At 40.6% G+C, this 24,896-nt stretch overlaps 1 protein-coding gene across 6 annotated transcripts in view; it reads right to left on the bottom strand.

The window, feature by feature from the left end:
- The window catches only part of KIAA1958 (KIAA1958 ortholog), a 204,956-nt gene that overhangs the window by 159,214 nt on the left and 20,846 nt on the right, over positions 1-24,896 (bottom strand). For 5 of the 6 annotated variants that reach the window (XR_011533301.1, XM_070595070.1, XM_070595068.1 and 2 more), the window contains exon 1: positions 18,783-18,918. The exons of the other annotated variant lie outside the window; for it this stretch is intronic. The gene's annotated coding sequence lies outside the window, so the exon portion shown is untranslated. Of the gene's footprint in view, positions 1-18,782; positions 18,919-24,896 lie in introns of those variants that run through there. 6 annotated transcript variants of the gene reach the window in all.

Genomic DNA, 24,896 nt, shown 5'->3' with positions numbered 1-24,896 from the left:
TAATTCTTATTTCAAACCTTTAAGGTTTCTTTCTATGATTAGACAGAAGAAAATCATATGCTAAAATGTAAACGCACAAAATAGAAATTGTTAGCATAATGCATGGGGGGGCAGATATTTCCTAAAATTTATACAAAATTGTATGTTGTAAGGGCAGATGTGCATTTTCTGAGAATAAAGTTCAAAGTTTTCATAATTCTCAAAGGGGTCAAAAACCCACAAGACGGTTAGGAATTACCAAGTAAAGCTAAAAGATACAATATCTCAGAGTCATACTTTCATCTTAAAGTACAGAAAGTTTGATTAATGTCCCAGTCCACATAAATTTAGTTCCCTTGGTGCTAATGCTGCACATTTATCACACAGAACAAAAATTCCTACTCAAAAGAATCAAACTAAAACATTCAATCATAGTCATTGCTCAAAACCTAAAAAGAGATTCCACACGTCTTCCTGAGCATTCCAGATTAATTATGCACATAAGATATGTCAACCTGGGGCCGGCCATGCCGAGTGGTTAAGTTCGTGAGCTCCACTTCAGCTGCCCGGGGTTCCCTGGTTTGAATCCTGGGCGTGGACCTGGGACCACTCATCAAGCCACGCTGAGGCGGTGTCCCATATGCCACAACTAGAAGGACCCACAACTAAAAATGCACAGCCATGTACCTGGGGGCTTTGGGGAGAAAAAGGAAAAATAGAATCTTTAAAAAAGATATATCAACCTAAGCCTTGAAGAGTAACTGACAAGGGTGTTAAGGGGGAATCTGAGTCATATGGTACTCCTTGGACCAGCGCCTGGTCTGTCAGCAGAGGGCTGGGAAAGAAAGACTAACTCAGTGTCACAATTTCATGTTCCATGAAGGTCTCTGTAAATGTATGGCTTCCTTCCCTCATACCCCCAAAATGCTTCTAGGAGTCCTTAGCTTAATTAGTATTAACCAAATCATAAATACTGAATTGTACTTTTAAAAACTTTCTCAGAGGTCTTTCTACTCACTTTAATATAATGGACTAAGAAAATTCCAAGGGACCTTCAGGTTCAATTAAATACCACAACTGCTACAACAGCAATGTCTCACTAAGCACGTAAGTACCTGAGTCCTGTTAGGAACTCACTACCAAAATCACCACACTTCTAGTTAATAAGCACAATCCCCAGGTTCTGTTCAGAATTAACGTGCCCACAGAAACCCTAAGTAACTACCATGATTCTGCAAGGAAGGCAGAAACTTTCTTATAAAGCTAGTGTGGTAGAAACACTGCTGACTATATCTGCATTAATCCAGCTATGTTAAAAGAAAAAAACAGCAGCTCAAGCAAGTAAAACTTCTGAAGACTTAGTACTGAAGAAAACAAACTAACATTGTAAAAATATTTCAGATTTTCCCCATAAAAAGTGACAGAATTTTATGCAATTCCCAAATAGTCACAAACACAAACTACTAGGGAGACGCTACACATATAAAATTATCCTTAACTAAAATAAACGCCACCAAAAAAAAACCTTAATTAAAATAAATACCACAAAGAAAAATATACACAAAGAAAAAAGGAAATTTTTTTTCACAAAATGTCATAGTACTATGTAAGTTAAATTTCATGTTCAGGCCCGGCCCTGTGGCCGAGTGGTTAAGTTCACTCGCTCCGCTCTGGCAGCCCAGGGTTTCACTGGTTTGGATCCTGGGCGCGGACATGGCACTGCTCATTGGGCCACGCTGGGGTGGCATCCCACATGCCACAACTAGAAGGACCCACAACTAAAATATACAAATATGTACTGAGGGGATTTGGGGCGAAAAAGAAGAAAAAAAACAAAAAGATTGGCAACAGTTGTTAGCTCAAGACAATCTAAAAAAAAAAATTCATGTTCATACTTCAAATTTTACCAAAAGCTTTATCATAAAATAATTGTCATTTGCTAGAAAAACTTAAAAAAATTGTTAATTCTTAATTACATCCACTATGTGAGTTCAGTGGTCTTCACCCTCTTGGAGCTTAGGGGACACTCAAATACTAGAATTTTGGTGACACATAAAGGACAGGGTAACATCCTCACTCACCACTCTCTACTCGATCCCCTCCACCACTGTGTGTCTGTTTAAAGAGAGCTCTTTATTGCCCTGACCTATATACTCACAAAGCAAAGTTCTTGCATGCTCCAGTAAACAAGCAATCTTTCTTAGAACTGGCCAGACCCCATGCTTTGCCATTTATCACTCATCCTCTTCCACATTTCCTCACATGACCCACTCAGGCCGTTCAGTTAAGTCACAGTGTTTCTCCTATTGAAATAAAAATAAACAGTATTTCTCCAAAACTGGATAACCACCTATAAAGGGTTTATAGTACAGATGCTAAAACAGCACACGACTTGAAGTCACTGTGCTAATTAAGATGATTAGCTTTAAGATGTTCTTAAATTACTACATTACTATGAAGTTAAAGTAGAGAGACATGCGTAATATATAGACATTCAACAATACAAGTATTTGTTGAACTCAATTTTCTCTGATAGCTAGTGTTCAAATACCTTCCCTTCTAGATATTTAAACCTCAAAAATAACGCGTCCTATGTGCCTACTCTATTCACATGAATTCATTTAAGTTTCACAACAACCTTATGAGTTATATAATATATATCCATTTTATAAATGCAAAACTAAAGCACAGAGCGGTCACGTACTAATAAGGACCAGAAACAAGATTTAAACCCAGGCAGTCTGACTCCGAAGGCCATGCTCTAACCGGGGGGCCAACCAGAAGACCGCATTAGAAGTATCGTATGTGCTATAGTGGTTTTGGTGCTGAGAAGAGTGGGACAAAACAGATTTATATATTACTATTTTTAAGAATTTTCTTTTTAAGTTAGAGATTAGGTAAATTATTCACCACAAAAATCACTAAAGTGCTGGAAAACCTCAGACTAAATGGTGATGGAACCGAGGACCAACCATGAAAAAGAACTAGAAGCCAGAGTTCCTTCGCTTCTCTAGCTCATTTCCTTACCCACAAAATAAGGAGGTTAAAACAAATCACCTCCACAGTTCCTTCTGGTTCAAACACTGAAAAATTAATAATTAAAAACCCAGCGACTCCTTAGATGATTTAAGACACTGCTGCTCAGCAGGTTACAATCAACTTGGAGGGGGGACCTCAAGGACTTGATTTCTATGGTATTCAGAGACACAGATATGCAAAATGTTTCAAGTTTTTCAATATGCTTTTTATTATAAAATACAGCCAAATTATAGAAAGTGTGGCAAAAAGTATATAATTCATAACCCCGGACATTAAAAACGTTAGCATGTCAGAGTATTTTCTTCCAATCTTTTCCTTATGCGTTGCTTTAAATAATTGTCATTATTGAGCAGAGAGGGAGGGAGGGAAAATGGAAGAGAAAGAGCCCTCTTTTTTTCACTTGAACAATTTATAATCGGGCTTTTTCATGCTGCCACTCCTCACCGCCCCCGCCTGTCCATCCTCATCCATTACTACTCTCCTCTCTCCTTCACTCCACTGCAGCTCCTCACCTTACCAGAGTTCCTACAACACATCAGGTACATTTCCAGCTCCAGCCTTTTGTACTTTCTGTTCCCTCTGGCTCAAATGCTCTTCCTTCAACTATCACATGTCAAGCCCTTTCACTTATTTTAAGTCCTTACTCAAAAGTCATTTTCTCAGTGAGGCCTTCTTTGCAACCTAAAATAACAAGGCCTCACCCTGAAATATTTCATGTCTCCCTTCCCTGCTTTGTTTTTTCATCTTCGCACTTATCCCTTACATATTATTTTATGTATTTATCTTATTTATTCTCTATCTCCTCTACCAAAATTAAAGTTCTATGAGGGTATGAATTTTTGTCTTTACTGATTTCTCAGCACCTAGAAAAGTACCTAATCCATAATAAATGCCCAATAAATATTTGCTGGATGAATGATCTCCATAACTTCATTTTAAATGGCTATATCCTATTCCATCAAGTGCTTACACCAGGATTTATCTAATAATTCCCCTACTGATGGATACATTGGTTATCGCCAATCTTTCATTATTCCATATAATGCTCTAATGTAAGGGTCAGCAAGCTTTTTTTGGAGATGGTTTGATAGCAAATATTTTCTGCTTTGCAAGGTCTCTGTAACAACAGCTAACGTCTGCCACTGTAGCACAAAGGCAGCCTCAGACAAGGAACGGGTGCAGCTGTATCTAGCTTGCAGCAGGCCACATGTAGCCTGTGGGGCCTGATCTCGGCTTCACTGCATGTTTGTGTGCATGAATCTGTTCCTATCTTTGCAATTAGGAGAATTACTGGATAAACAGGTATGAATATGTTTATGGCTCTTGATACATTGTCACACTGCTTTCAAAATGATCATCACGAGGAAGTGGAGCAACAGGAACAGTGACACACTGCTGGTGGGAGTACAAACTGATACAACTACCTTGGAAAACTGGCAGTATCTACTAAAGCTGAACATGCACACCCTATGACTGAGCAGATTAGTCAGGATACTTGTTTTCCTTCAGAAAGGCTGTGTTAGATACCGGAAGGAGCACCAGGGTTCATCTAGGGTGTGATAATATCCTGCTTATTGATCTGAGTGCTGGCCGCATGGATGCAATTTGTAAAAATGCACCAACTGTACACACAATACATTCATTTTTTGTACGTATATTATACTTTGAAGGAGTTCAGAACATATCACCCTAAAATATGCCTCTTTGGCACATTCATATACCAGCAATATATTTATATACCAGCAAACAGAGGAAGGGCTCTCTGATCTCCCTATTTTTACCTAAAAGCAGGTCATAAAATTTCCCACGAGAGAGACTGGCCCAGTGGCTAGGGGTTAAGTTCACGTGGTCTGTTTCAGTGGCCCAGGGTTCATGGGTTCAGATACCGGGCACAGACCTACACTGCTCATCAAGCCAAGCTTTGGTGGTGTCCCACACACAAAATAGAGGAAGACTGGCACAGATGCTAGCTCAGCAACAATCTTCCTCAAGCAAAAAGAGGAAGATTGGCAACAGATGTTAGCCCAGGGCCAATCTTCCTCGACAAAAACAAAGAAAGAAAAATCCCACAAGAAAGGAACCCTCCTTATACCAGGAAGAGAAGAACATTTTCATCACTGGCGACTGGGAGTCAATGCCAAAATGGATCTGCACAAACAAACCTACTAAAATAACCCTTATCTTTCATTAGTTTCGCCCATATATTTCCTAGTCACTGTCTCACAATTTATGGTCCCTAGCTAAAACTCCTTTGTCTTGTCAATTCCCTACACATTTCTTTTGTTTAAAATATATTTAAGCTCTTGGTCCTAACTGCTTCTTTTTGGGTCTTCTTTCTTTTACGAAGACTCCTGTGTACATATAAAAATGTTAAGTAAAATTTGTATGCTTTGCTCCTGTTAATCTGTCTTACGTCAGTTTAACTTTTAGGCCCAGCCACAGAATCGAGCAGGGTAGAAGGAAGTTTTTCCTCCCCTACAACTTCAAAGTTTTAAAAGAAAAAAAAAGAATAATGGCATATACCCATCAGCAATAAATATGAGAATAACTTCCTCCCCTCATTTCTCTTCACTAGCAATGGGCATATCTCATTCTATATTTTTGCTAATTTGATAGATTTTTTAAAAGCATCTGGATTGCCATATTATTTTATGTTTAATTATCAGTGAGGCTGAACATTTCTTTTGATTTTCATTTTGTCTGTTTTCACTGGAGTTTTATTATTTTTTTGAAACTGAAAAAATAAAACAATACAAGGCCATGAAGACCTCAATTCTTTTTTTCTTTTTTTGTGAGGAAGATTGACCCTGAGCTACTATCTGCTGCCAATTCTCCTCTTTTTGCTTTAAAAAGATTGTCTCTGAGCTAACACCTGTGCCAGTCTTCCTCTATTTTTTGTACGTGAGACACTGCCACAGCATGGCTTGACGAGCGGTGTGTAGGTCCCCACCCTGGATCCGAACCTGCAAACCCCAGGCTGTCAAAGTGCAGCGCATAAACTTAACCACTATGCCACCAGGTTGGCCACTAGACCTCAACTCTTTGTCTACCACATTGCTGCAAATATTTTCTCCAGACTGTTGCTTCCCTTTTTAATTTTATTATTTTGTTTTTTAAAAACAAAGCTTAAGTTTTCACATAGCCAAACTGATTGACATTTTCATCCGTGTTCCTTTCTCAGAAAACATTATATAGAACTACATTCTTTCATTTTTAACAAAAATACTGTTTCTTATTACATAATGTGCAAGGATATCCTTATTTCTCAGGCCAACAGTATGCTCTTAGAAAGACAAATATCAGGGCGGGCCCGGTGGCGCAGCAGTTAAGTTCGCACGTTCCACTTAGGTGGCCTGGGGTTGACAGTTCAGATCCTGGGTGCGGACTTGATACGACTTGGCACACCACGCTGTGGTAGGCGTCCCACATATAAAGTAGAGGAAGATGGCACAGATGTTAGCTCAGGGCCAGTCTTCCTCAGCAAAAAGAGGAGGATTGGCAGCAGTTAGCTCAGGGCTAATCTTCCTCCAAAAAAAAAAAAAAAAGACAAATATCTATTTCGATGATTTACAGGAAGGCATCAACTAAAAAGGTACTACGGCAAATCTATAGGGTAACTTTTGATTCCAAAAATAAATTTTAAAAAGAAAAACCCTAATCTTTTGAGGCAATTATTTTATTAATGGAAAGTGCAGATTTTATACCTTATCATTGTATAAACACACCATTAGAGAAATGCTAAGTATACAAGAAATATACTTGTGATAAGACTTTTTGTCTGTCAGAGAAAAAAGCCAGCCAGTTAGCCAAAAAACAATTTAAGAATATATTACATATCAAGAAAATATTCATATACCAAATATACTCATAGGCAGAATATTATTTATAAGAATATATATTTTCCATTGACTCAAGATGCCAGGTAAACAAAGTACATTATTGAACCAGAATTGGCATAAAAATGTTAACAACCTGAGTAATTTAGAAAAGAATTAACTCTGCAACAAATATACATTGCCTTAACACTATATTATAAAGCAGATAAACTCAAAAAGCTGTTAATAATCAGTCACTGCCTATCTTACCCTTTTTTACCTGCACAGATACACCCTTTGATCAACAGGATGTAAACAGTTTTCCAAGATAATAACAAAAAAACATACTTAAGAGTGAACAAGGACTTCTAAGCAAGCAGGACAGTAGCAAAGGCTTAGTTTTGGACTCTCCCCAAATCCACTCATAAAAACAGATGGAGCAGACCAAGAAACAGACCCAGACACATGCTCAACTGATTCTTTTACAAAGGTGCAAAAGTAATTCAACGGAGGAAGGACAGCTTTTTCAACAAGTGGTGTTAGAGTAACTGGACATTCACAGGCAATAAATGAACCTCAACCTAAACTTCACACCTTAAATAAAAATTAACACAAAATGGATCACAGACTTAACTGTAAAACACAAAAGTAAAAAACGTGTAGAAAACAACACAGGAGAAGATCTCCGAGATCTAGAGCTAGGCAAAGAGTTCTTAGACTTCATACTAAAAGCATGACCCATAGAAGGAAAAATGGGTAAAATCAAAATTAATATCTTCTTTCTCGGTGAAAGCCCACGTGAAGAGGATTAAAAGACAAGCTATAGACTAGGAGAAAACATTGGCAAACCACATATCTGACAAAGGACTAGTATCTAGAATACATAAAGAACTCAAAACAAATATACACATACACACACACACACACACACACATCCTCAATTAGAAAATGTGCAAAAGACATAAAGAGACATTCCACAGAAGAGGATATACAGACAGCAAATAAGCACATGAAAAGATGTGCAACATTAGCCATCAGGGAACTGCAAATTAAAACCAGTATCACTACACACACATCAAAATGGCTAAATACAGCAATTACGGTCCTGGGTATGTATCCCAGAGAAATTAAAAGTTATGTGCATAAGAGCTTTATTTGTAAAAGCAAAAAAATAGAATCAGCCCAGATGTCCTTCAATGAATAAATAGCTAAATAAACCAAGGTACACCCGTGGACTACTACTCAGGAATAAATAGGAACAAACTATTGATACATGCAACAGCCTAGAGCAATCTCCAGGGAATCATGCTTAGTTTAAAAAAAAAAGTCTCAAAGGTTACATACTATATGATTCCATCTATATAGTATTTTTTTTTTTTTTGGTGAGAAAGATTCGCTCTAACATCTGTTCCCCCAATCTTCCTCTTTTTTTGCTTGAGGAAGATTAGCCCTGAGCTAACATCTGTGCCATTTTGTACATGGGTCGTGGCCACAGCATGGCTTGATGAGTGGTATAGGTTTACACAGCCGGGTTCTGAACCCGGGGCCACCAAAGCAGAGCACACTGTACTTAACCACTACGCCATGGGGCTGGCCCCTATATAGTATTTTTTTTTAATGACAAAATTTCAGAAATGGAAGATCTAGTACTGGTTGTTAAAGGTTAGGGATGGGGGGCAGGGTGGGAGGAGAATGGAGGGGCTGGCAGAAACATGAACATACGAAGGTGATAAAACTGTATTGAACCTAATACACAAAGACAAATGAGTACCAGTAAAACTGAAAATCCGAGTAAGAGCAGTAGATTGTATCAATGTCAATGTGTTCGCTTGCTAGAGCTACCATAACAAAATACCGTAGACCGGGTAGCTTACGTAACAGAAATTCATTTTCTTACAGTTCCGCAGGCTAGAAATCCAAGATGGAGGTGTCAGCAGGTGTGGTTTCTTCTGAAGCCTCTCTCCTTGGCTTCCAGATGGCCACACTCTCGCTGTGTCCTCACATGGTCTTTCCTCTGTACAAACATCTGTGGTGTCTCTCTTTGTACCCAAAGTTCCTCTTCTCACAAGGACACCAGTCGGATTGGGTTAGGGCCACTCTAACACCCTCATTTTAACTTAATCCCCTCTTTAAAGGCCCTTGCTCCAAATATAGTCACATTCTGAAGTACTGGGCTTTAGGACTTGAACATATGAATTTGTGGAGGAGTAGAATTCAGCCCATAATAGTCAATATCTTGGTTGTGATATTATAAATATCGTTTTGCAAAATGTTATCATTAGGGGAAACTGGGCAAAGTATGCAAAGAATCTCTCTATTATTTCTTACAACTGCGAGTGAATCTACAATTCTTTCAGTGCAAAAAAACCAAAACACAGATGGAACAACTATTCTCACAATTCTATGGGTTATCTGGACAGTTTCTCTCCTGGCTTTACTTGGACTTGCTCACGTGGCTACTTTTAGCTGGAGGGTCAGGCGAGCTGGATGGGCAAAGAAGGCCTCACTCACATGCCTGACAGTAAGTGCTGGTAATCAGCTGGGGTGCCTCAATTTCCCTCCACCTGATCTCTCCTACTCCAATACTTCCTTATATTATGGTCTCAAGGCAGTATTCCCCTCAATGGGTAAGCATTTATCAAGCCTCTGTTGAATCACACTTGCTATTGTCCCACTGACCAAAGTAAGTTACGTGGCCAAAATCTGTGGAAAGGGACAAACACAGGGGCACAGATAGCAGGAGATGTCGTTTATTTGGGGCCATCAATCTAATACTCTACCACACAATATACTGATGGTCATTTGGGCAGACTTCAGTTTGGGGCTATTATAAGTAGTTCTATGAACATTCTACTACATTTATCTTGGTTAAGTACATATCTTCAAGTGGAAGTACTGAGTCATAGACGATGCATATGTATAGCTGTAGTAAATATTGCCAAACAGCTTTCCAAATTGCCTGCATTCATTTACATTTCTGTACCAATTCTGCACTCATCCAACAGGAGTGCAAGAGAATTCCAGTTATTCTACGTTCTCACCAACACTAAGAATTTTTTCATCTTTTTCATTTAGCCATTCTAGTGGGTGTGCAATGGTATCTCAGTTTGATTTTAATTGAGTGGCCATATTTTTAAATACTTCACATAAGCAACAAAGGAGACAATTTCAAACCATGAAACTAAGAAAACTACCCTGGCCCACTCCCACCCCCATCACAGAAACCTTCTAAAGTACAGGTAAATCCACCTAATTTAAACATGACCAAGCAAAAAGAATGTAATCTAATCCTACGAAAGGTATTGTGAGAAAAAAATGAAAAAAGAACCAAATAATGTACCAGTAACCAACAAAGACACATCACAAAACTATGGCCATAAAGCAGATGAGAATTGTAACACAATATTTTAATACGAATTAAAATAACTTAAGGGGCCGGCCCCATGGCCGAGTGGTTAAGTTCGCTCGCTCCGCTTCGGTGGCCCAGGGTTTCGCTGATTTGGATCCTGGGCGTGGACATGGCACCACTCGTCAGGCCATGCTGAGGCAGCATCCCACATGCCACAACTAGAAGGACCCACGACTAGAATATACAACTATGTACTGGGGAGCTTTGGGGAGAAAAAGCAGAAAAAAAAAAAAAAGAAGATGATGATTGGCAACAGTTGTTAGCTCAGGTGTCATCTTAAAAAATAATAATAATTTAAGAAAATGATAGAAGCTATGAAAAAAAGTATACATCAGAAAAAGAAAAGCTAAAAAAAGGAGAATGGCCAAATAACAAGAACATGTACACAGAGAAATGATAGAGTTCAGCACAGAATAGGAAAGAAAAGCAGCTCCGAAAGAAAGACAAAACTAGAAGGAACACGAGACTTAACAGTTAGATACCACGGAAAGCGCGTTAAACAGGATAAAAAGGAAAAAACACAAAAATAAAGCAAATATAAAAAATAAGATAAAAAGAATTTGAAGAAAGGCATAGATAGAAAAGGCAAGCAAAGAGCCAACATACATGTAGCAGGAGGCCCCAAAGAAGAAAATGAAAACCATGAGAGAGAATAAACAAGAAAATCTATAATTGATAAAAATATTTACGAAAAAATATTTTAGCCAACATAATAAAACACACATTGTTTATATGGAAAAATTAACAGAAAACAGCCAACATTTAAGACATATTCTAGTAAAGTTATCGGCCTTTAAAGATGAAGAAAAAAGTCCTTTGGGCATCTAGGCAAAAAAAGTCACTTTTTAAAAAAGAGAACAAATCGTATTGGTATTAGACTCTGACAACACCACTTTTTACCAGAATACAATAGGGTAGGACTTCGCAAAGCATGGCTTGCGGACCAAATCCAGCCCACTGTCTGGTTCTGTAAATAAAATTTTATTTAAACACTGTCATGTTTGTTCCTGTACGTGCATTCTACGGCTGCTTTTGCACTTCAGCGACACAGTTAAATAATTGTGACAATGACCTACGGCCCACAAAGCCTAAAATAACCACTATCTGGCCTTTACAGAAAAGGCTGGCCAAATCCTACAAGAGAGTAACATATTTAAGATACTTGAGGAAAGAAAACGTAAGGCAAGTACTTATATTCAGACAAACTGACCTTCAAGTATAAAAGCCACAGATCAACAGTTTTAAATATGAAAGACAGGAGATGTTATCCACATAAACCATTTATGAGGATGCAATGAGCTTCACATTATCAAGTGATGATCACAGAAGCCTTAGCCTAAGGACTTGAGCTGCACCCCGACTATATTTAACTGTAGAACCGAAACCAACGATGGGCAAAGGTGATAGAGTACTATGTGATTTGTATGGGGCAAACCGACAGAACTGAGAAATCTTAGGGGGCAGGAACTGACTGGTCTGGGGGCTTTATTTACAGAAGATGGGACTGAGAATAAGGGAGGAGTCACAGATAACTCCTAAATTTTTGGACTGAGAAAATGGACGGAAGGTGGCCCCATCCACTGAGCCAGGGAATACCAGAAAGACGCAAATCTGAAGAGAAAGATAAGTCAAGTTTTGGGCATGCTGAATGTGAAATGCTTGTGGAATATCAAGTCATTGTGTCCAGTTAGTAGCTGTATACATCTGGATTTCAGGAAAGAGGGCCTAACTGGACACTAGATTCAGGGGTCATCCGCCACGGGACGTGGGGGATGACCAGGATGGTGAATAACTTACCATGCAAGCAGCAAGACCAATAACTGAAAAACAGCACCAAAGAAACATGTCCTCAGAATTCACAGGAAAATCACAGCATCAGTACTTCCACTGAATTTGGCCACACTGATACGCTCCTGTATTCCAAACCAGTTATTAAGAATTTTCTACTTTAAACTATTCAAAATAAAGCATTTTAAAATAATAAATATGAAGAGTAAATAAAAACAAAATAAGGCAACTACCTACTTATTTTTAATGGCATACAGAGTTGATCACATTGCTGTGCACTGGGCCTTGCACTCAAGTGACAAACTGCCAAGAGAGTGAAAAAGACGTAAAAGATGAAACCACTGTAAAATTACACATATGGAATGAAGGATGTACGTGTGCATGAAAGACAAGGTGGAGGAACAGGCTGAGTCATGGGCTGAACTGTGTTCCCCCAAATTCACACACTGAAGTCCTAAGACTCAGCACTTCAGAACGTGACTCTGTTTGGAGACAGGGCCTTTAAAGAGGTAATTAGTAAAATGAGGTTACTTGGGCGAGTCCTAAGGATCTGGACTGATGTCTGTAAGAAGAGATTACGAGACAGACAGGCAAACAGGACAGACCATGGCAAGACACTTAAAGAACACAGCCATCTACGAGCCAAGGAGAGAGGCCTTAGAAGAACCCAACCCTGCCAACATCTTGATCTGGGACTTCTAGCCTCCAGGACTGTGAGAAAATGAGTTTTTGTTGTTTAAGCCACACAGTCTGGCGTCTTGGTTATGGCAGCCCTTGCAAACTAATACAGCCTGGGGTGAGGAATTATCCTAGCTGGGTAAGAGAGTTCACAAATACCGTGTAGGGGAGGAAGACAACTCCTCCTGCCTCTAGCTCCTTCTGGCTGGCCTAAGAATTAAACTGACATGAGACAGAATAACAGGAGAAAATAAAACAAAGTTTAATAACCTGTATACATGGGAGAAACTCAGGAAAACTCAGTAACTCGCCAAAATGGCTGAAGCCAGCACCTTAAACACCATCTTCAGCTAAAGACAAAGGAGGATGCGGGGGTAGTGCTTTGGGACCTCAAAGGAGAGGAAGGCAACTCACATGGAGACAGAAAGCAAAGTTCGCTAAACAAATGTTTGCTGGGCCATCTATAGACCATGGGACCAGAAAGAAATCTTTTGATAAAACGGCCCTTGCTAGATGTCTATCACACCTAGAATTATATACGGTGATAGCTCTTTCCTGGGACAGGCTCTTCTAAAATTCTTTTAGGCAGTTAGGGGGAAGGTCAAAGATTCTTTCAAAGAATCAGAGTCTTTTGTCCTTAAAAATAATCCAGCCAAAGAGACAGATTTTGGGTTGCAAATTCTGACCCCCCCACAATTGTTAACTCTGTTCCAGAAGTAGGAAGTCTCCTAACAAAAAAAAGTAGAACTTTAGCTATGTGGTAATTATGCCTTAAATAATGTAATGATAAAATTTTTTAAGTAGTAAATATTTATAAGGGAAAATATTTACAAAAGAAAACTTAGGGGGCCGGCCCCATGGCATAGTGGTTGAGTCCAGCACACTATGGTTTGGTGGCCTGGGTTCACGGGTTCAGATCCCGGGTGCAGACCTACACCACTCCTCAGCCATACTGTGGCAGAGACCACATACAAAATAGAGGAAGCCTGGCACAGACGATAGCTCAGGGCTAATCTTCCTCAAGCGAAAAAAGACGAAGACTGGCAAAAGATGTTAGCTCAGGGCAAATCCTCCTCAGTGGAAAAAAAAAAAGTTCCATTTCCAGAAACAAGAAAAGTTAATGAACAATAACATGAAGAAGGAACTCACCTCTGGGCAAGCCAAATAAACAAAGAACAGGACTAGGCTTGAAATGAAAAAATACTTTTAAAAAAGGAAAACTTAAGGGACACAGTATATGCAATTAGAAAAGAAAAGAGGGGCCGGCCCGGTGGTGCAGCAGTTAAGTGCGCACGTTCTGCCTCTCAGCGGCCCAGGGTTCACCGGTTCGGATCCCGGGTGCAGACATGGCACCGCTTGGCAAGCCATGCTGCAGTAGGTGTCCCACATATAAAGTAGAGGAAGATGGGCATGGATGTTAGCTCAGGGCCAGGCTTCCTCAGCAAAAAGAGGAGGATTGGTGGTAGTTAGCTCAGGGCTAATCTTCCTGGGGGAGGGGGGGAGAAAAGGACAGAAAAGGTTAAAGTAGTGTCAGTTTTGAGGAAAACCAAAGAGAGAAGCCACCAAGATAAGTCCACTTCCTGAAATTAAAATTAACTGAAAAATAAATAAATAACCCAAAAACAATCCAGCCAAGGAAGAGAAAGTAATGATGGCAACTTTGGATAATTCTCTAGAATTCAAAAGATTTTTTTTTCCCAGTACTTCAGCTAACAGATTCCTTGATGATTAACAAACAAAAAGACATTTTCAGGCATGAAAAGAAAAGATATTTGCAATGGGTATTAATGGAATTCTGGTTCTTTGCAAGTTTTTTAATTTTTTTTTACAAACGGATAATAATTAGCAGCAACTGCACACATATTATTCACTGCTCTGCATCGAGAGCTACAGAGGCCATAGATTTCAAGAAGAGAGTAAGGTGGAGAGGAAAGCTATTCTTCAACTTGCAGCTACCTCAGAGAAACCTGCTCCCTGGCGCTAGGTCCACAAAGTTCAGGCAGATCAGAGGGGAAAAAACGAGCAAAATGCATCATTTTATGGCAAGATGTTTAATGTTTTTAAACGTTTCTCAAATGTTTTAACGTCTTCTTAAAGTTTTTAAAAGTTATTTTCACACAAAGTTGCACGATTTATCCTTTGAGACGCATCATGTTACTTTTCATTCAGCACAAAAAGACCAATCACTGATATTATAGACCACATCCCTTTGCTTTCTCTATAAGTGTGATAAGGCGTTTCTGAAATACATCTTTGTCACTAGAGCCATTGGTATGACCAGTATGAAATATCAAAAAGCTCTCCAACTGTTTCAGTGTAAGACTTTGCAAAACAAACTTGAATACTGCTGCATACTTTTTGTCTTTGTCCAGAAAAGCGTATTAAACTTTGTTGACACTGGATACAAAATAAAATTCAAAACTTTGCATTTTCAGTACTTTTGGTTTCTTGACCTTTATTTGAATTTGAGACTAAGCTTTACCAAACAACAGAATTTACACTGTAACTAGCCAACCACAGTCCTCATTATGGAATCTATGCAGTGCATTTGTTACCTAGGAAACAGACCAGAGCACAGGCAGAGTGCAATTTCAGTATAGCAAAAGAATTCTCCACTCATGCTGGTAAATAAAGTCTATAAATCAATTAATCAGAAGCAAAGTCAAGAAGTACCATGTAAGAGTTAAGCTCTATGGAAACTTTTTTTAAAGGAAAAAAAGAAACCTGTGGTGCTTCTTCAGGCAACTATGTAGATCTTTTTAAGTAAATATTATGAGCAGGTTTCTTTACAAACACAAACTGTCAGAAAATAAACCGTTCAAAATAAATGGCTTCTCTCCAATCTTCAGCTTCTCTATTTTTGACAGTATTTAGGAGAAAAAGCTTCTTTAGAGCCAGCCTCATACATCTGGTAGCAGAATATTAATCCAAGAAGGAACTCTGCATTTTCGGCAAGCAGGATGGGTTTGTGCTGATCTTAAACAACGCAGGACCAGAAAGGCTGGAATGTGAGGTCACTGTCCACACCTCTCAGAGCCAGACCTGCTTCCCCACCAGGCTACAAAAAACTGCATGAAAAAGAAGGACTTAAAAGTCATAGATCTATTATAAAGAATAAAATTGTTACTTTTCAGTTTTCCATTTGGTTACTGCTAATGATAATACTAGTCATTTGTGAGTTCCAGGTAACATAAAGCGGCCATTTCGAGTTTCCTTGAAGAGTACCACATTAACTAACAAACATGAAGAGGCTAGAAAAGTCTGATTTTTAAAAGCCTATCAAATTTAACTGTGGACAGCTTAGCGTGGTTTAAAAAAAAAGAAACTGATAAATGCCAGTTTATACTGCTCAACTATATTTAAAATCCAACTTTACACAAATCAGAATTTCTGGAAGTAGCACTTGTCATATCGAAAGCAACAGAAAAGAAATTTCAACCACGAAAGTGAAAAATAACTTATACGCCTTCCTAAATACCAACATACCAGAAGGCAAATTAGTTGAAAATACGTAAGGTTCTCTAGACTGCTTCTGATTACACTAATATATTATTGTCAATTATACAGAAACCAAAAAATTACTATCTACATATCACAGTCCAAAAACAAATACAAAACAAAAAACTAGGCGTTATCTTTCAGCCAGCCCACATAAAGACACTACACTGCCAATTCCAGAAAACTGTTAGACACAACTACAACTATGCCAAGCAATTCTCAACACAGGCCACTCTCTCTGAGTGTTTAGTTTACACAGTGATTCTTTGTTAAACCTTATCGCTACGACTGACAATCTTGTATATAAATACATAAGCAAGAAATTCAATTTGTTAGCTTATCTTTTAAAAAAGTTCTTCTAAGAACTGATGAGGAGTGTGTATCTAAGAGCTGAAACTCTGGGAGTGGGTTTTAACTCCATTCCACCATTCCTGATAAAGCCTGAACAAATTTCAGTAACCATTCTCTTTGGGCCATCTTTATTAGAAAAGGAAGAGGAACCTTGCTCAAGGGCCTACCAGCCAGCGCCTGGCACCGAGCTCCGTGCCTTTGTGCAGAGTTTAAATTCATTTATCTAATCTAGACCGGAAGTCAAAGCAGGAACTAATAAAATTTGATCAACTCAAAGGGGTTGGTAAGATCACTGTTAGACGAAACCTCTTCTAGGTTTTAAGTAAAGCGTGCAAAAATGTACACTCTAGGCATTTACAAAATTAGGCCTGAAATAATAATAATCTGTTAACGTAACTAGGGCAAGAATCTAGGATAAATTTTTCTCCTTGAAAAAGACCACTATTCTAAGCATACTAAACTGTCTTCTCTTTATAATGACAAACATCAGTTTGCCTAATTAAACGGTATTAAATTGTATATTGTTTTCTGATCAATTTCTACATCTTACTTTTGGAAAGTTTAAGTAAATATTTTTCTACTGTGTTTTTCCTTCAAGTTTAAATAATGTTTTATTTTTTAAGAAAACTTCCATTTTCTACATATAGCTGTACATATAACTGAGTGCTTCTCAAACTGTTTTTCTTTTTTGTAATCTCCCTGGTAACTGTCAGTTTTAAGTTTGTCAATATGAATTCTCAAACAACAGGCACAAAATAAAAAATAAAGTTTCCAGAAGTGAAAAGCAGATTAAGATTAATACAAAGGTATAAATCTGTACCTGCATTAAAATTCTAAATCTGTAAAATTAATTTTCTGGGTGTTTATTCAACTTCATTTAATATTTGAATATCTACAAATACATAGTTCATAAGAAACTCAGCCAGATAACGTAAATCAGAAATAGCATCCACGGTACTTTTCACAACACTATATCCACCATATACAACACAATCGTTGGGTTATATACAGAGAATACATAAATACATAGAATGAGATAGGGAAAGGACAATCACAGGGGGGAAAAAATCAGTTCTAACATTCATGTTCTCCCCACATGTTGTTAAAGATCTCATATCTTAAAACAGCAAAAATAAAGGTTTTAGCCTGAACGGCAAGCTAGATAACCGTTTACTGCACTCCAATTTCACCTCCACCGTGGAAGCTGTCACTACCTGACTCGCTTGTTAACTGTTTATTTAACAGGTACATTCTATTATGCTAATCCTAAGGAGTCTGGAAAATAACAAAACTTTACCCCAAAACTTTAAAATAGACATAGAGATAAAACTGTAAAAATCACAGCCAGGTTCACCTTTTATTTCTTGCCTTTAAGTCTCCATCTAATCTTAAAAAAGAAAGAAAAAACAGCCACCAGGAAGCCAAAAAGATTCTTGATTTTGATTTGATTGTGGTCAGCCCACCTCCTTCTACCCAGGGAAATACATTTCTCGATGTATTTGATAACAAACACACATCACTGTGCGCAGCCTCAGATGGGGGCGGGGAGGGGGGTGCGGAAGAGCCTTTCGGAGAAAGCCCTCCTCCGTTAGAAACAATAAATAAGGGACCGAAGCGATGCACGTTCCTTCACACCCGCCCCAAACGCACTTCAGCGTGCCTTCCCCGCGAGGGAACGCGACCGGCGAAGCCCCGACCCACCTCTCTCCCTCCCTCTCCACAAGCATCTCAAGACTTGGAAACTAAGCGCCCCGATCTTTTCTTTCTCCTTCCCGCCCTCCTTCCCACCTCCAAAAGACCCCGGAGCAGGAGCAGGAGCAGGAGCAGGAGCAGGAGCGGGCGAGCCAGCCCCGCGCCGCGCGCCCGCGGCCACCGGAGATGCTGGGCGGCCGGCCGGCCCCGGGGAGGCGGACCAGAGCCGCCCGCGGCCGCCGGCGCTCGCTCCCGGAGCCCGCTCGGCCGCCGGGGGTGTCCGCCTCCCACGCCCCCAAGCCCGTCGCTGGCGATGTCCGGCCGCCCGGCTCTGCCCGGACTCTCGGCCTTTCCACCGCCCCCCCTCCCCGCCCCCGAGGAGACAAAAGGAGGGTTCAGCCGGGTCACTGCTCGGCCGCCGAGGGGGAGGCAGCGCGGACACCGGCGCGGCCGCCCCCCACACAAAGGGGCTCCCCGGCCGGGTCGCAGCGTCGGCGCGCTCGTGCCCGCCCCGCGCGCGGGCTCTCACCCACCTGCAGGTGTCTGTGCGTCTGTCCATAGGAACGCGGGCGCCGGGGGGGCCTGCGGGAGCCGGGCGGACCGGGCTGGACGGGGCGGGACGGAGGGCAGGCGGGGAGGGAGAGCGGCCGCAGGGCCGGGAGCGAGGGCGAGTGGAGCGGGGAAGGCGCCGGGCGGGCGGCGGACGGAGGCGCGGGGCGCGGGGCGGGGGCGCCAGCCTGGCTCGGCCGACCGGCGCGCGCCGCTCCGTGCGCCCCGGGCTCCGCGCGCCCGGCTCCGAGCGCGGCGGGCGGGCAGGGGGCGGGGCGGGGGCGGGGCGGGGCCGGCGCGCGGGGCGGGGGCTCGGACCCCGGGCTGCAGCCGGCGCCGGAAACGCGCCGTGGTCCGCGAGACCCACAGGAAGTGTGTAACGACACCTCCTACGACGCGCACCGGGCTCGCAGTCGTCGCTGCCCGGAGGAGGTGGGGGCCGACCCTCCGACTCCGCGCGCGCGCGCGCGCGCGCGGGCTGGGTCTCCGCACCCATACAGGTGTGGGACCCACGATCCCCGTGCGTTCCGAAGTAGGTAGCACCCCTTCCTGCCGCGCGCCCCTGGCCGCTGTCCCCGCTGCCGCTCGGAGCTCCGGACAGCACCTGAGTACGAGGAGCACACCTCCTTGCAAGAACCCGCTCCGTTCTTCAGGTGTGGGACACTTGCTTTAACGCACTGAGTATAGTCCCCTCTGCACCCAGGCGTGTGCAAGAACACCTCTGACCGACAGACGTACAGCTCCCCCATCACCGCTGATGCGGGGTCGGTGAGCCGAGGAGTCGAAAGAAAGATTTCTTGGACTCTCAAGATCTGGCAGTAGTGCTCTTTTATTTAGAGAATAGTATGGAATAGCATGGGGAGAGGACCCATGGGCAGTCTGAGCTGCTGCTGCGTGGGGACAGGACCCACAGGCAGGAGGAGCCGCTGCTGCCCCCGCTACTGCTGCAAACATGGGTGGAGAGTAAGGCTAAATTTAAAGCATAGGTATGTGATTTATCTCTTTACCAGACAAAAAAAGTTAAAATGATACCAATGCCAGAGGGTCCGGCCATTGGGCGGTCCCACAACTTTTAGATAAGAATCAAACCGGATTGAGTAAATGGCAGAAGCCACTGCTTAAATATTATCCTCAGCCAAAGACAAAGGAGGATTGGGGGGGGGGGGGGGTCAGTTACATGAGGTTGCCAGATAGTAAACAACTTAAGTTCTTGCCTTCCCCATTAAGAGTTTCCAGAGATAAGGCCATCCCCCCTTCCTTCACAAATGCAAATATCTCTCATCAAAGAGCAAGCAAATTCCAGTCCTCGGAGCCTGCTTCTGCTTCTCATGTGCAGTTTTAAAATTAACTAGCCTAAAATCCTCATCAACCGCTGCCAGGTGGAAGTTCCTAATCCACCTGCAGCACACGCACCCATGCCGTGGAGGTAGCGCAGCCATCTAGTAACACCCAAAACCCTCTCCTGGCAGCGTGCAATAACACCACCTACACAGCTCGGCACAGCAGAGGTAAGGCTGGACATGCTCTGTGCTGCCAGGCGCCCTCCACCTTTGTTTTACCTAGCAGACACTTTCACAGCACTTACTATGTGCCAAGGGTTTACACTAAGTGCTTAGTGAATATTAATTTATTAATCCTAAATACTCTATGAAGTGAGTGTGATACCTGCCTCAACACGAGGTTGACATAAGGGACTCCATAGTGTAGAAGAGAAACCATATTGTAACTCTGAATGACCTCTAATTAACTAATCCAGCTGAATATGCACCCTCCAGATCTACCTAGGCTCTGTAGATTTTATGGCCCCTGCTTGTGTATGTACCTCCCAACTGCAATAATTCAAGCCGATAACTGCTCTTTTGAGTTTCTTAGGAATGTGATGACCCCCAGACAGAGCGTCTGTGCTGGTAGCCATCATCAGTAACAACTGAAAGATCTAGTGTGGTGACTCCCAATCTAACACCAGAAGGTCAATATTCCTAACCCCTCCCTCATAACCCACGTGCCTATATAAGGGCTTCAAGATTCTGTGGCCCCTTGAGATGATTCTTTAGGATGCTAGTCTACCATCTTCCAATTTGCTGGCTTACTGCTTAATAAATGCCCTTTCTCTGCCACCATCTTGCCTCTTGAAGATTGACTTTTGTCTTGCAGTGAGCAGACTGTGCCCTTGCGCAGTAATAGGTGTTAGCATTGCTGTTTTATGGATGAGGAACCTGAGGCACAGAGAAATTAAGAAATCTGCCAAAGATTACATAGTAGCTGGAGAAGCCCAGGTTCATCCCAGGCAGTCTGGCTCCAGATTCCATGGTCTTAACTCCCTTTCTACTTAATACACTAAGCATCTCCAAAATAATAAGAATGGTAATAAATAACATTGAAAGCATATCTGATTAGCCATATGTGGTGCTCTCATCTTGGCCTCACTCCAACTGCGATAGGGAAACCACAGACACTCCTTCCCTTGAGATAGGGGATGGGAGAGAAGAATATGACTGAGGCAGAGAAAGAGACTAATTTCTGAACAAAGGAGAAAGGATTCTTAACACCTTGCTCTATGAACACTCCTCCTGATCTAGGCTGAATAAAAAAGTCTGTGCAAAAAATCTGACAAAATAATGTGTGTAGAGTTAATTGCTACATATTTCAAATATGTAATCCTGTGGAGAAAGTGGAACCCTGTGCACTGCTGGCGGACATGTAAAATGGTGCAGCTGCTATGGAAAATACTGTGGAGGATCCTCAAAAAACTAAAAATAGAATTACCACGTGATCCAGAAATCCCAGCTCTGAGTATATATCCCAAAGAATTTCAGCAGGAACTTGAAGAGACATTTGCATATCGTGCTCACTGCAGCATTATTCACAATAGCCAAGAGTTGGAAACAGCTCAAATGTTCACGGATGGATGAATGGATAAACAAAATGTGGCATATACATACAATAGAATATTATTCAGCCTTAAAAAATAAATCCTGTCACACATGGATGAACAACATCCTGCTACAACATGGATGAACCTTGAGGACATTACGCTGAGTGAAGTAAACCAGTCACAAAAGGAAAATACTGTACGGTTCTATTTATATCAGGTACCTAGAGTTGTCAAAATCGTGGAAACAGAAAGTATGATGATGATTGCCAGGCACTGGAGGAGGGGAATATGGGGAGTTGTTCCATGAGTATAGAGTTTCAGTTTTGCAAGATGAAAAAGTCCTAGGGATCTATTACACAACAATGTGAATATAGTTACCACCACTGAATGGTACACTTAAAAATAGTTAAGAGGATAAATGTTATATTATGTTTTTTACCACAATTAAATTTTTTTAAAATGCAATCCCATTTATGTAAAGGATATTTCCATCATGATGAATTTTTTAAATGATGCAGGCTTCCAGCTATGATGGGGTACCTTGTTGAACAAACTAACTCTTTCACTGACAACTATAAAAGCTAGATTTTTTTTTTTTAAAGGACTATTTAAAGCCATTGTAGGCAGCCAAAGCTTGAGAGTCCAAGAGCCCAGGAAGAAGAGAAACACATTGAAGTGAATCCTACATTCGCAGCAACTTTTCCTTCTCAGGGCATTGTTGATTTGTGCCTACGAGTATAGAAACCAAACAGACATCCTAGAGCTTGGGACAGTCTGATTGGGCTAGAGGTAGGAAATTTGGAAGTCAAGTCTATCGAGGCAGCTAGGACTTGGGAGGCTGAGATCCCAGAAAAAAGGCAATCACAGTAAAAGGAGTCAATTAGTCTACAAGCCCCTTCCCTGAAAGCACATGCTGATTCCTAACCCGTACATGCAAGGGGCAAGAAGCCAGGAAACCAAGCGGAAATCAGCTGCTAAGAGGGAAAAACAATCTAAGCAGAAATCTTTGGCCATCTCATGATGCTGGGAAGAATTAAATAAGAAAGAGGGGCCCTGGTAGACACCTCAGACTTTCAGTTGAGATCTTTGAACTAGACCCTGAGAGTAATGCAAATCAGAAATAGCACTAATAATACCTAAAATAACCTTGAACTGTCTCAATCCCTGACTGAATCGAACTGATCTTCCCATGTTCAATCTGCCTGAAAGAAAAAAATAAATCTTCTTTGGTTGATGAGCCTTTATAATTTTTCATACACGATATCTGATATTCCATCAATAATTACCAAATATGCCAAGAAAAAAGACTAACTGAACAAAAGCCAGGAGGAAAAAAAGACAACAGAAACAGAAGCACACATGATCCAGATATTGCAGTTGTTAGATACAACCTTTAAATAGCTATGATTAATATGTTCAAGAATACAAATAACAGAATGACGAATTTCACTAGAGAGTTAGAATCTTTGAAAAAGAATCAAATAGAGCCATCAGGGAAAGGCAAAAAACACTGGCATTTCTTCAAAAGGTTAAACATAATGTTACCATATGACCCAGCAATTCTCCTAGGTATATACCCAACAAAAATAAAAACATATATCCCCACAAAAACTTAGACATGAATGTTCATAGAAGCATTATTCATAATAGGCAAAAAGTGGAGACAACTCAAATGTCCATCAACTGAGGAATGGATAAACAAAATGTGGTTTATCCATATAATGGAATACTATTTAGCCACAAAAAGGAATAAAGTACTGACACATGCTACAACATGATGTCCTTGAAAACATTATGCTGCGTGAAGCAAGCTGGTCACAAAATACCAAGTATTGTTTGGTTCTATTTATATGAAATTTCCAGAACAGGCAAATCTAGGGGCAGAAAGTAAATTACTGGTTGCCTAGGGCTAACAGGCTTCAGGGGAAATGTGGGGTGACTGCTAAAAGGTAAAGGGTTTCTTTTGGGGATGATGAAAATGTTCTAAAATTGATAGTGATGATGGTTTGTTTCACAACTCTGTGAATATACTAAAACCCACTGAATTGTACACTTTAAATGGGTAAATTGTATAGTATGTGAATTATACCTCAATAAAGCTGTTACAAAAAGAAAGTATCAAAGAGAAATCCCAGAACCAAAAACTGCAATAACTAAACTTAAGAATCCAATAGATAAGTTTACCAGTATATTGGACACAGCACATGTGACAATTAGTAAACTGATATAAAACAGCCTTCCATAATTATTCAGATAATTGCCACTTGATACTGGTTCCTATCCTCTGATCAGCTCCTGTTCTCAAACTGGGGAGAACTATAAAGTTCTTATCTTCTAGAAGGGTAGGAAGTGGCTAGGAAGTTACTGCCTTGTAATTATTTGGAACTTTCTCAGATATGGTCAATTGTCTATACTTTTAAGTTTCACTAACATTACTTTTGTGCTTTTTGTGACCAAACAATGTTTTTCATTAACCTTATAACAATGGAACCCTCAACTTATCATATTATGGCAAAGTTTTAATGTGTTATATTTTGCATTTCTAAAGTTCTATTAGGTTCTTTTTAAAATCTGCTATGTTTTTCAACAAATGGTGCCAGAACAATTGGATATTGCTAGTCAGAAAAGTTAAATTTCATCCATACCTTGCGCCATGTACAAAAATTAACTTGATATGGATAAGAGGCCTACATGCAAAAGTTAAAACTGTAAAAGTTCCAGAAGTTCTCAGTTAGACAAAGATATCTTAATTATGACACCAAAAGCATGATCCATAAAAGAAAAAAATTGATAAATTGAGCCTCATCAATATCAAAATTTTTTGTTGTTTTTAAGTCACTGGTAAGAGAATGGAAAGACAAGCCATTGACAGGGAGAGATTATTTGTAAATATCTGAAAATGTCTTGTATCTTGATATATAAAGAGCTCCCAAAATTCAATAAGAAGAAAACAGTCAATGGAATGAAATGTAGGCAAAAGACATGAGCACACACTTCACCAAGAAGATTTACACATGTCAAATAAGCACATGAAAAGATGTTCAACACCACTGGGGATATGAAAATTAAAATACAATGAGATACCACTACACATGCATTAGAATGGCTAAAATTTAAAAGACTGAACATATCAAGTATTGATGAGAATGTGAAAAAATGAAGTCCTATACATTGCTAGTGAAATGTGAAATAGTACAAGCACTTTGGAAAAAAGTTTGGCAAT

This window comes from Equus przewalskii, chromosome 26 (assembly GCF_037783145.1).
Source record: "Equus przewalskii isolate Varuska chromosome 26, EquPr2, whole genome shotgun sequence".
NCBI classification, from domain to species: domain Eukaryota; kingdom Metazoa; phylum Chordata; class Mammalia; order Perissodactyla; family Equidae; genus Equus; species Equus przewalskii.
The sequence above is the reverse complement of the archived record's forward strand: the minus strand, read 5'-3'. Positions and strand labels throughout refer to the sequence as shown.